At 33.7% G+C, this 11,775-nt stretch overlaps 1 long non-coding RNA gene across 2 annotated transcripts; it reads right to left on the bottom strand.

Moving 5' to 3' along the window:
• Positions 1–452: 452 nt before the first annotated feature.
• Positions 453–11,500, bottom strand: LOC124372928. Of its 2 annotated transcripts, none has more exons than XR_006923378.1 (3): positions 11,411–11,500; positions 10,429–10,533; positions 453–915 (listed from the first exon to the last, which is right to left on the bottom strand). It is a non-coding gene; the product is annotated as an uncharacterized LOC124372928 (long non-coding RNA). The 2 variants fall into 2 exon arrangements; XR_006923377.1 differs by having other exon boundaries at positions 10,439–10,533.
• Positions 11,501–11,775: the final 275 nt, after the last annotated feature.

Raw genomic sequence — 11,775 nt, 5'->3', positions numbered from 1 at the left:
ATGTAGAAAATATAAACTTTTTAATAACATATTATACCAATATTTGCAGAGTACAAATAACAGAAAAATAATGAAAATGACATTTAATTTTTTATATTACTCTATATATTATGTTCTATAAATAATACATTTTTAGTCAATAGCATTTCGATGTTTCAATATAAAAATTTATTCCAGGGTAACTACGTAATAGAATTATATTTAATCTTATACAACTTTTACTATTTTAAAATAGTTTTTTTCTAAATTTGTGGGATTCGATTATGCAATTCCGGTTTAAATCTAGATATTACCTATTGATAAGTACAGCATTTCAAAAGACTAACGTAGCTAGTATCACAATATTTTATTACATCTTAAAATGTTTATGTCAAAAACACTGTTAGTACTATTCAAGTCTGGGCAAGATATTATTGAAAATAGCAAGGATTTCATTCAAATACAAAATACAGTACCTTTAAACAATAATATAATAAACATTCAAATACTGTGAACATTAACATGGCACTGAAATAGCAAATAATGCTCACGATTGTAAATATACATAAAATTGTTATGTAATATACTCAATACAATTTTACAACATCAAATGTGATTTAGTGTATAGCATTAACAAATCTAATGTTAATGTAAATCTATTTTTATAAATTAAAATACTGAAACTAATTTTCAACTGCTGGAAGTGAAAAGAAGCAAAATAACAAACTTTTTCTCTAATTAATGTATACGGCACTTACATCATTTAAATTTATAATGTCATTAAATGTTTCTTGCTATAGTAGTAGTTATATTTAATGCTAAATAAAACAATTTTTACTAACTAAAATTTGTCGTGCAATTTGATACAGATATCTTTTACAATGAATCAGTAGTGTAAATTCACCTGCTTTCAGTCTCTTCTTTGAGCATGTGCACCTACAAAATTTACAAAATTTAGTTATTAACACTTAATATTACACTAATAACTTCAAAAGAAAATAGATTAATTAATTTAAAAATTGTTTAAACACGTTTTTAAAATGTATTAGATGTAGTACTTACAGTCATAAGCAAATTAATCTGAACAAAACCAATTTCAGTTAAAAACAAACATTTATTAGGCTAATTACATAAGTTTTCACATTATACTTACATTTAATACTTAATGTGGCCTCCTTTTGCTTGTATTAACATTTCAAGTCTTTTTGGCATTGAATCAACCAGTTTCTTGCACATTTCTTGAATTTCAAGGTCATGAAACCAAACCTGAATCAGGGCTGAAATCATCTTTTCTTTAGTTGTGCAGTCCTTTTTTCTTAATCTTTCTTACAAATGGACCAGAGATTTTATATTGGATTGACATCAGGCGAGTTTCCAAGGCCATTCCAAGCACAAAATACCCTGTTCATCCATGAATTTTTTTAACTACCTTGGATGCGTGTCAGGGTGCAAGATCTTGTTGAAACACAGGATATTTTACGTGATAGTCAGCTTCTAGTTTTTTAAGTTCAGGAATCACTCTGCTTTGTAGAATAGGGATATATTTCTCACTGTTCATCATTCCAGATATTGGTACCAAAGGCCCTAAGCCGAAAAACGAAAAACAACCCCAAAACATTTTTTTAACTGGGTGTTTTACTGTTTGTTGCAAATGTTTCGGTGACATAGGTTCATTATCTGACCTTCTTACATGGGACAACTTCCTACCTTGGACTTCAAAATGACTCTCGTCAGAAAATAAAACCTTCCTCCAATTCTCAACTTTCCAAAATTTGTACTTTTTGGCCCAAGCCAACCGTTTTTTCATCATAGCGACTGTTAACAGTTGTTTTTTCCTTGGCCTTCTGGCTTTTCTGTTAACGGCCAAAAGACGTCTTCTGACTGTTGAGTCATGAATATGAACCCCAGCATCTTTTTTAAGATCAAAACTGTTTTTTTCAGGGTGAAGTTTACTATTTCTTAACAAAATTGCATCATCTTTGGTTGTAGCTTTTATTTTTCTTCCACAAAACCCTTTTCTTTTAGGAGATATTGATCTGGTTACGTTTTTTAACTTAATAATATTATTTACAGAGCCCAAATTAACACCACATTGTTCAGCAATCTGTCTTTGAGTCAAAGAAGTGTGTTCATGCAGAGTTACAATCTTGCTTCATTTCTTAGGAGTTAGATCCATAATAAACTAATATCAAAAATAACCCAAGAACTCACCAAAATAATTGGAAGGTTAAAAAATGACAAAACAAAGACAGTAATATCACTTAACCATGTGCAAACATAAACATAACCTCAAAAAGTGTTGTACTGATGTAGAAAAAATGAATCACATGTACAAAAGAAATAACACCACATCTGCAGGTTGGCCAACGCCGAAAATCCAAATTTACCTCTCTGTTCAGATTAATTTGCACATGACTGTATACTTATACCTCGGATATATATACTTTCAGATAAATACTAATGAATCTGTATCAAATTCAGAATCAAGACCACAATATTGGTTATTGGTATCAGAATCAGAATAGAATTTTCTTAGTATCAGCCTATCTTTAATTTTTACATTTCTTTATTTAGTAAATTCAATTGGATTCATGTAAAAATATTAGATATGATTGTTTTAACATTGAGTTTTTAACTCTTGATTTTAACAAAATAATAACAAACTACTTCAGAACTACACTAACCACACAAAACTGGAACAATGTACTGCAAATAGAAGACGCCAACTCAGTATATAATCAACTCCCAATGAAATCTGCCCTTTAACAATAAACAAAGTAAAGTAACACGCTCACACACAAGCATGGGATTTGGAATGCACATGGCTAAATAACCTGCATATCCGAGACCTCAAGACAATGCAGAGACAGCAGCCGCAAAAAAGTATAACAACCTTCAAGCTCTTAGAAAGGAAGAACAACGGGTCAAATTAACAGGTCCAATAATTAGTCCAAGACTATTTGGCATATAATAAACAATGAAAGAAAAGCTACCTACCTACAACTCAGACAAACAACTATTTCTGAAATCAAATCGTACTACTATTAAAAATCCCATAGAAATAGTAAATTGTTTCAACTTCATTCTACATTTGAACAGAAAACCCTTCAAAACAACCAAATGAAAACCACAAAAAAAGCTATACCCCCACAACCAATAACAAATAGTTTTCAATTTAAACTTGTAACAAAGAAAGATTTAGATAAAGCCATATAAACCATAACCTCAACCGGCATGGATAAAATATCCACAAAATTAATTAAAAGTTATAAATCTGAACTAAGCACCCCTATATCTGAAATAATAAATACATCTTTTTAACACTGAATCTTCTCAGGTACACTGAAAATAACAAAAGTTTGCCCAAAACGCAAATGTGGACAACCTACAAATACAAGCAGCTACTAGCCCATCTCCCTCACCTTTACCTTCCCAAAATTATAGAAAAAACAGCACTTGAAAGGCTCTTACCACAACCTGCTCATAAGCCGACAACAGGGGTTCATAAAGGGAATATCTACAGCTAGCTCCCTGATACAGCTAATGGACTACATAATTGACCGACCAAAAGAGGGCTGTATCGTAACTAGCTTGTTCCTGGACTTAAATAAGGCTTTTGATTGCCTAAATTACAATTACTTACTACAAAAGCTTAACACATTAGACATAGAAGGAACAGAAACAGAATGGTTCTGGAGCTCTCTAAATGACAGGAGGCAGCTAGTTGAAGTTCAGTAAACCGAGGACTAATGCAAAAGCTTCAATCACGGCTTGCTGATGTGCAAAGAGGAGTACCACAAGGATCGCTCTTGGGACCAGTTATGTTTCTTCTGCTCACCAACGACCTTCCCAACCAATTGCAACAGACTTGCTACACAGTAATGTATGCAGACAATACAGTTACTACCTTATCAGGCAATCAACCAAACAACTCTCAGAAAACATAAATACCCACTTTAAACATGATTAAAAAATATTATTCCTCAAATTACTTAGTTCTGAATGATAATTAAAATGTACAATTAAACTTTTCTGCAAATATAAATACATAAATCTGACAGAACTGACATATCAGCTAAAAAGGAAACAAAACCTCTTAGGATTGTAGTGGCCTCAAGTCTAATTTGGAAACCCCATACTGATCAGCTATGCAAAAAATTATGTTCAGACACCTATGTGATCCAAAGAATAAAACAAGTGAGTGATATACACACAGCTAAGATAGGCTACTTTGCATTGTTTGAATCACACCTACAATATGGAATGACGCTTTGGGAAGGAGCTACAAACAACAATTTGGAAAGGGTACTCATACAACAAAAGAGAGCCCTAAAATGCCTAGAAGGACTTCAATTTCAGGAGAGCTGCAAAGAAACTTTAAACGAATTTAACATCCTCACTGTTGTAACTCTTAATATCCGAGAAGTAATCCTCCATGTAGTCGGCTCAGAACAGACCAGGCACAGAGATCAACATCTAAACAACAACCCCGTAATGCCATTAAATTCACTCTACCACCTCATCATTTAAGTCTTTTTGAGAAAAAAAACTATCCTACAAAGGAGCAATTTACTTCAACCACCTTCCGGAATACCTGCATAAAGAGCCTCCACAGCACTGCAAAAGGATTATGACACAATGGCTACAAGCAAGACACTTCTACACTGAAAAAGAATTTCTCAACCCACAAAAAAGATATTCATTATAATAAATAAATCTATTTTATTTTTAAAGTGACGCAATGTACTGTTCTCCAAGATTATATCAATAAGGAATATTGTCAATTGAAATCCCATTATTGCAAAAATTACAACTTAGTAACAGTAAGTTTTCACATAATCTAAGAAATTCATCAGAATTTGTAATACAGAGTCCCGTTATCCGACCTAATTGGGACCGAGCCCTATTCGGATTATGTGATTGTTCGGATTAGCCAGAATTACAGAAAAATACGGTTCTAAACTTGAGAATGGGTCTATTTTGTTATAGAATTATCAACATTGTTTATTAAAACATGTTTTTTGACTGTTGCATTGTATTTCTTGACAAATAAACGTGTTTGCGAATACTAAGCATATTTACCGTATTTAGTGTGAGAGTTCTATTGTTAAGCAATGTGAGCGTACTGGATATTGTACGGGTCCACGCGCTACGGGTTAGACTGTACTTCCCCTCCCACGGCGCGGCGTGCCAAAAATACACATACTGACTCATAGAATAGCCGCACATTGCGCTGTAGTCTGCAGTGTGTCGTCTGTCATCTCAGTGCAAACATCGATTCCACTGTTGTGATTATTTGCGTACTAAAAGTGTGAGAGCTGATTGCTATGGCGAGTATGCGAAAGCATACTACCGTCACTCTTAAAAAGCTAGACGCCCTACAGCATTTAGATAAGAGTGAAAGTGTGACTAAATTGGCAACAGAGTTTAATGTTGGCAAATCTACAATTTGTGATTGGAGGAAAAATTGTGCAAAGCTTGAACAATATTGTGCTACTTCAGAATCTTGAAAACAGACAAACAGTGAAGCAATCCCAGTATGATAAAGTGGATGAAGCGCTTTTTGTTTGGTTTTCCCAGGAAAGGGAGAGAGGAACTCCTTTAAGTGGGCCTATTGTTCAAGAAAAGGCAATTCAATTGAATTAATTAATGAACAGCGGTGAATGTTTTCATGCTAGTACTGGGTGGCTAGACCAATGGAAGAAGCGCCATGGAATACGGCAGTTGACAATTACAGGAGAACAACTTTCATCTGACCACGATGCAGCAAGGGAATACATGAGTACATTTGAAACTTTGATATTGGATGGAAATTATTCTCCACAGCAAATTTATAATGCTGATGAAACCGGCCTCAACTTTAGAGCACTGCCAACAAAGAGTTTGGCGTCTAAAGAAGAAATCCATGCTCCTGGTTTTAAAATGAGCAAAGATCGAGTAACAATAATGGCATGTTCTAATGCTGCTGGTAATCACAAGCTTCCACTAATGTTGATAGGGAAATCTGCTAGACCTAGAGCTTTCAAAAATGTCAATATGAACTCATTGCCAGTTTATTACAGGAACCAGAAAAAAAGCATGAATGAATGGACAGTTGTTTAAACAATGGTTTCATGACGAGTTTGTACCCCGTGTCCAACAATTCAGTAATGACAATGATTTACCCCCACATGCTATTCTCTTGATTGACAATGCGCCATCGCACCCAAACACCGAAGAACTTTCTAGTGGTGAAATTAAAGTATCATTTTTATCTCCAAATGTTACAGCCTTATTGCAGCCAATGGACCAAGGTGTGTTGCAATCACTTAAACTTAAATACCGCAAGCAGTTTTTGCGAACCCTGATTGAAGATGAAACAGTCTCTTTGGTTCAAAAAATAAAACAAACTAACATCAAGGATATTGTGTATTGGATTGCTGATTCTTGGGAGAACATTACAGACCAAACTTTGAGGAAGTCTTGGACAAAACTATGGTCTACCCTTGCGTTCCAAGACAACCAAGCAGACAACGATAGAGAAAATGTGTTACGGCTAGTTTAAGCAATTCCTGGTTGCGAGAAAGCAGTTGAAACGGACGTCAATGAATGGATGGTAGCAGATGGTGCGTGCTCCGAATTCCTAACTGATCACGACATAGTTGTGGCAGTCACTCAAGAATCAATCGAGTGTGAGGAGGAAGGAAGTGACGACGAGAACCTGGGTGATAAAGGAGAGTTGGTGCCACACGCAGACGGTGCAGCAGCGCTTAATCTTGCACTACGATACTTAGAGCAACAGGCTACTGCTACACCTGCCAATATCATGTTTATGACACGATGGCGAAACTACACATCATCCAATAGACTCTCTTCAATGCGACAGAAGACAATAACTGAATTTATGTCTTTTAACAATTAATATTGTACTCAATAATAATATCAGTACTGTACGTCCAATTTTTGTTTGATTTCACTTCTTAATACAGTAATTTAACTCATACTTAACCTATAAGTTTCAATTTGGTACTGTATTTAACTTCATTATTTATGTACTGTACCGTACACAATTTGTCTTAACCTTTTCGCCGCGAATTAATAAACCAACACTGTTCCAAGATTTACATTTTTTGACAAAAAAAAATTTTTTTTCCTACAATTATTAAACATTATTATTTTGGTTCCTTGAGATGTTATACACATGTTTTAGTAAGAAAAACGCAACATTAAAATTTTTTTATGGTGAATAATACATGTTTTTTAGTTATTTTATCAAAAAATTTGTAAAAAAAATATTAAATTGTATACGTCGGTTGATGTGCAGTCTGAATGAACTTTATATCATAATTTAATTGTACATACACCCATATATGATATTGTGTAACAAGTAATTTGTACATAATAATATAAATTTACCAGTAAAGCTGAAAATGTGGTGATTCGCACGAGGCGCAGAAGTAGCAGGGAGTCCATGTCTCACAACACTCACTTTTATACATTTAGAATTATTTACACAAAGTTAAAACTATTCATTCTTCAATTTACTTTTTTAATAGTTTCAAGTAATAAGTCACAATAAATACAAGTTAGTAGGCCTAAACATAAAAAATGCAAAAATGTTGTCCAATATGCAAACATTCTCTTATAGCCTTACAAGATTGTCTTGGTTTTTAGCAATTGCAAGTTTTCTTATAAATCTTTATAGAGTGATAAATTTCAAAACAAGGAACTATGCACAGGGGTGGCTCATCCTGGCAAGTTTTACAAAAATACGATGTTTGCTTTCTTTTACACGTGCCTTTCCCTTTTTTGGTGCAGCATGATGGTAGGATACTACAAACAGCACAGTTGGGTTTGTGGTTTTTATCTCCATATTGGCTGATAAAATGGATTTTCCCTGATAGTCTGTCATCAAGAGGGTTGCTCAATTTTCGACCACGTCGGATTGCAGTTCTAGGTTGCCATGCACTTAGTAACCCGTCAATAACCTGTTCTCGAAACTTTTTGTGGGTTAGAGATCTTACACCATTTTGCATATTATAAGCTATGCAGCCATTTATCAATGCAATTTCAATGACAAAATGCCATAGGGGGTGGTACCATTTCATTGATTTATGGCCATAAGGATATGTAGAACAAAACTTGTCAAATAAGTCTACTCCACCCATATTTTTGTTGTACAGTACTTGAATATTGGGCTTTGTGACTTCTCGTCTGCCTGTCTTTGATCTGACTTCAATTAATTTTACTCCAGTGTCACCTACAGTAGAGAGCATGTTTACTTTTCCTGTATCTTGCCAGGAACATGCTATCATATCCTTAGATTCTCTAATCCATGTTGTTGGGAAGTCACCTTTCTTTTTCTTCAAATTTTTCATTTGTGCAGGCAAATTTTTTCGGTTTGCTCTCACCGTACCACATGCTCCCAACCCACTCAACCTCAGGTCGTTGAATAAATCAACACTAGAGTAGAAATTGTCCATGTATATGATTCTGTTAGTAGATTCAAAACCTAGTAACAAATCTTTTACAACTCTACTACCCAGGCCCTCATCTTTACTGTCGGTTTCTTTCCCAGTATACACCTTGAATCTCAACAGAAATCCATTTGAAGAGTCACAGAGCGACCATACCTTGATTCCCCATTTTGTTGATGGCTTGCTTGGGAGATATTGTTTGAAGGATAGCCTACCTTTAAATTTAACCATACTTTCATCTATAGAAAGTGCCTCTCCAGGCTCATAGTTGTCTAGATATGTTTTAGAAACAAAATCTATCAAGGGCCTTATTTTGAGCAGTGGATCATATCCAGGATTACCCTTTGACACCTGATTGCTATTATCATTGAAATGCAAAAAAGACTTGATTAGTTGATATTGGTCTCTAGAAAATATTTTGGAAAATGCCGGAGTTTTTGTCAGCCAAAAGCCGTCTTGAAAATATGATTCTTCGTTTGGCTTATGAATGAGTCCCATTGAAATTTGCGTTGCTACAAAAGCTTTCATGTCCCTTTCATCGATTTCTTTTAGTTGGTGTAGTCTAGAACGTTTGGGAATGTCAGTTGTTACATCACAACATTGTAAAGAATAAATATTTGTCTGTTCAGCTACATATTTATAGATTGCTTCAGGAAAGAATTTATGAAATGATTCAGTTGGAGTTAGGTTTTCAAATTTGACCTTAGGTGTATCACAAAGTGTAAATTTAGGTATTTTGTCTACTACTATGTTAGAACCTATTTGAATTTCATCCCACAAAGTAGCATTGTTTTGTTGAGATTTAGGCCTAGATGCTCTAGGACTATTTTCATCTAATGGATCATCTATATCACTTTCAGAAGAATAGTCTACATTGTTATCACCTATTTCAAAATCTGAGTCTTCATTACCATGATTCAAATATTCATTAATCTCATCATCGGTTATTTGTTCCATTATTAAACAGGATAACCTCAACAGGCTAGAAATTTGTAAAAACTATTGTCCCTGACTAGCCTACATACCTAACAATCACAGCCTTTTTGTTGTAAGATATTCACTACAGTAACACAACACTTTTTAATGTTAAAACACTTACTTGCATTAAAATATTAAGCAATAAAAACTAAACAATATGAATACAATAAATCAAAACAAATAACCAAACATAACCAATGTTTAATGTTAGTAAACACGGCAAAAGCAGCAGACGCGATCCCGAACAACTGCCAACATCGTCATGTGACTAGTTTAGTTCAAATATTTGCCGCGCGGCTGTAGCACTTTACAGAAGGCAGTGAATATGGCGTTTACTCACTTGGGACTATAGTCGACTTACACAGCCAACGGAGAAGTTTTTCTGCTGCCGTGGACTAAAGTCAATTTACGCGGCGAACAGAAAAAACGGTGAGTCGACTATTGTCGATTTACGTGGCGAAAAGGTTAATAAAATACTGTATGTCTATTTAATTAATTGTTTATGTACGAAATGATGCACCCATTTTCATTTTTTAAGTAATTAGTTCCTACAACTGTTCATTATCGTTATAAATAATTCCTCCTGGACCTGTTCGGATTAACCTACATTTGGATTACACGTGTTCGGATTAGCGGGACTCCACTGTACTGGGTTTCGGTGGCCACCCCTCGAGCTTGTTCAATCTAATGTTTTAATGGTTGAACACACAAAGTATAAAAACAAATATCAGTTATCAAACCAACATGATAAAGTTTTACTGCAACATCAATAAATAATATGAAAAATGTCTATAGTTATGTTTTTATTTATTTATGCTACATTTTTGTTCCAACACAACATATAAGATTCATATTGTATCTACATAACGGTTCCAATAGAGTAAAATTCAAAGTATTTGGCAGCTAATAACTCACAATTTTATATATAATTTGCCAAAACAGTGACTTATTCATGAAATCAAAATCTATTTGCTGATAAAAGCTATATAATCAATAACATATACTAATTACTTACATTGACTTACTTAATTGTTCACTATTTCAGTGACTCCTTTTGCATTGAAAATCTCAATCCAGTAGCCGTCAGGATCTTGTATAAAAGCAATTCCCTTCATCTTACCTACAAGTAAACATATTTATTTATTTACCATGTTTTGACATGTTTTTCATAATATAAACATGAAAGTCAATGTTTATGTTGAGTCTACGCTAAAACATTGACTCAAGGAAATTATTTTATAGCCCATTACAACCTAATCCAACATGTTTTGGGGGCAAATTACTGAGCTAAGTCAGCAAGCAGAAATGTTAATATTTAATAAATTATTGTTTTGTTTGGAAATTGTGAATCTATACTGGCAAGATGATCTTGGCACCGTCGCATGTTACCATTTCATGATTACAGAACTTTCTTTTGCGTTCCAAAAATCATTTACTGACTTAAATCAATTTCTACCTACCTGTCTCATATCTTTGTTTAAAGATTACATAGCACTCGTTTGAAATTTTTCAGAATTTTGCTATAAAAATTACTCTGATTCCAATTTTAGACTGATGAGAATGTGCCAGAAAACTTTTTCAATTTTTGTTTACTCGATGATTAAGACAATAACGAAATTCCATCAGCCCTTAGAAATAGAGTACAAAAATACAGTTATACTGTACAAGGCATCAAATTAGCTGTATAGTTAACTTTCAGAGGCACTTTATTTAGAATATATTTAACTTTATAACTTAGGAAAAAGGTCATATAAATAACCCTAATATTATACCATGCCTGTCTGACCTTTTCACATTCTTAAACATTTTTTATATGTATCTGATCAATTCAATTAGACACTACTTAAAATGCAAAAACTAAGTGTGGTACAATACATAATACAAAAGTTTAATTTAATTTTTACTATATAATAACCAAATGCCATACTCCATATATTACAGTTAACATGAAAAAAATCATGTCAAATTCATAGGATTGATTATAATAGATATCTTACCATCATTAGGCCTCTTCTTGAATGTGACGCCGAGCTTCTCGAATCTGGCGCAAGCTGCATCCACATTAGGCACCATCAAACCAATATGGCCTGTAATATAACCAACCACAAATTAGTATAACACGTATTTTGTGGTACAGAATTGTTTTGTTTGATACAAATCTCAGATGTTATAGAATTTACAATTCATGCATAAAATATGTATGCCAATAATTTAATTCACCTATTAAAGAAAAAGTGTTCCTTCAGATTTGAGAACAAAAAAATATTTTTTTTTAATTCAAGTGAAGCGCTATCGTCCTTCTCTTCAAAAACCATTTGATACTACAAACATATCTGACGAACTTTGTGCATTTTTTTGTCGT

The sequence above is a fragment of the Homalodisca vitripennis genome, unplaced genomic scaffold (assembly GCF_021130785.1).
Source record: "Homalodisca vitripennis isolate AUS2020 unplaced genomic scaffold, UT_GWSS_2.1 ScUCBcl_4392;HRSCAF=10531, whole genome shotgun sequence".
Taxonomy (NCBI): Eukaryota; Metazoa; Arthropoda; class Insecta; order Hemiptera; family Cicadellidae; genus Homalodisca; species Homalodisca vitripennis.
Note: the sequence above shows the minus strand (reverse complement) of the source record. Positions and strands in the feature narration are given on the sequence as shown.